The sequence below is a fragment of the Myxine glutinosa genome, chromosome 1 (assembly GCF_964187855.1).
Source record: "Myxine glutinosa chromosome 1, kmMyxGlut1.1, whole genome shotgun sequence".
In the NCBI taxonomy this organism is placed as follows: Eukaryota; Metazoa; Chordata; class Myxini; order Myxiniformes; family Myxinidae; genus Myxine; species Myxine glutinosa.
Genome location: NC_136261.1, coordinates 41,149,324 through 41,151,246, shown reverse-complemented (window position 1 = coordinate 41,151,246; position 1,923 = coordinate 41,149,324).

The window sequence follows — 1,923 nt, the reverse complement described above, 5'->3', positions numbered from 1 at the left end:
TTTTTTTTGAATACTGAATCGAGGCTCGTGAAAGAGCTAACATTTATTTCACAAACAAATCAACCAGACAAACAAAATATATAAAAAGAGAGACCGGAAGACAAGATGGGGAGAGAAGGGGAAGCACACAAACACAACATTTGAGAGCTGGGAGATGTGTGGGAGGGAGAGGGCTTGGGGGGAGGAGGCGTGGGAAGGGGTTGGGGGGTGGGAGAAGTATAAAACACAAGGACACCAAGGACTTCCAGAACAGAAGTTGGTATTTCAAAAAAGTGGAATTGGGGTGAAATTAGCGGGGGTAGAAAAGATCAAGGTTTTGGATGGGGGAAGATAAGAGATGGTGGTGAACAGCTGTTTTGAAGACCTGGAGGGTGGAGTGGGATTGAAGAGAGTGAGGGAGTTTGTTCCAGAGGTGGGAGAAAACAGGAATGAAAGAGTGAAGGCGAGCAGAGAGTCTTGATTTTGGCAGTTTAACCATAAGAGGGTTGCAGGCAGATCTTGTGTGACCTGTAGGAATATTTTGGGGACAGAGCCCAGAGAGAGCTGGGGGGGAAAGGCCAGATAGGAGTCGGTAGAAGACGGAAAGACCACCAACCTGCCTGCGGTGAGTGAGTGAAAGGCCCTTGGAGTTAGCTTCATCGCGGGAGATTCCAATGATTCTGAACGCTTTGGTTTCAACAGCGTGAAGACGAGCTAGGTGTGAGGCAGGAGCACCAGCCCAGAGGGGAGAGCAGTATTCCATTGAGCTGCGGATGAAAGCCTTGTATGTGGTGAGGAGCTCAGGTGTGCCAAGGAAGGACTTCACACGACGGAGTATGCCCAGTCGGCGACTGGCTTTGGAGGCCAGATTTGAAATGTGGTTTTCCCAGGAAAGATCATGGCAGATAGTGAGACCCAAAAGCTTGAGTGACAGAACTTCTTGGAGAGGATTATTCAGAAAGTGGATGGGAGGGTTGTCCAGTCGGTCTTTTCGGAGAGACATCGTAAGAGTGTGAGATTTGTCAGGATTGAAGGACATGTTCCACTTGTTTGCCCAGTCTGTGATTTTGTCCAGGTCTGCAGAGAGTGAGGAGGCTGCAGACTGCCGATCTGAGGGATGAGGAATGGAGTGACAGAGATTAGTCATCAGCAAAGAGATAGGATTTTCAAGAGAGTCAGAGAGATCATTGATGAAGACCAGAAAAAGCACAGGGCCCAGAACACTGCCTTGGGGAACTCCAGCCTGAACAGGAAGAGGAGATGAGAGAAACCCATTCAGGGCCACACGTTGACTACGACTCGAGAGGAAGTCCGCCAGCCATGCGTGGAGATTTCCATGGATACCAAAGGAGGAGAGTTTGGTGAGCAGAGCGGGGTGCCAGATCGTATCGAAGGCACTTGATATGTCAAGGGAGACAGCTCTAATTTCCTGTTTGGCATTGAGGACCTCCATCCATTGTTGAGAAAGCAGAAGCAGCATGTCCAGAGTAGAGTGACCAGGTCTGAAACCAAATTGTTGATCTGAGATCGAGCCATTTTAGAAAAGGAAGGATTTAACATCAGAAGCGTTGATGGATTCCTTGCTGATTATTGGGAGCAGGCTGATTGGTCTGTAGTTGCAAGGATCCGTTTTTGCACCTTTTGGTGTATAACGGTAATGTTGGCTGATTCCCAAGCAGATAGTCGATGACCTTGAGCAAAAGAGAGGGTGAAGAGAACAGAGAGAGGGTTAGATAGAGCGGCAGAGCAGGATTTTCGGACCCGTGGGCTGATGCTGTCTGGTCCAGTTGGAGAATCAGAGTCGAGGTTTGACAAAAAAAAAGTTATCCACCTTGTCAGGAGAGGAGGGTATGGAGTTCAGGGGCAGCTGGGTTTGACTGCGTAAGGTGGGTACAGAGTGCGATGGGTTTCGGAACGAAGTTTTTGAGACAAACAGAGTTGAGG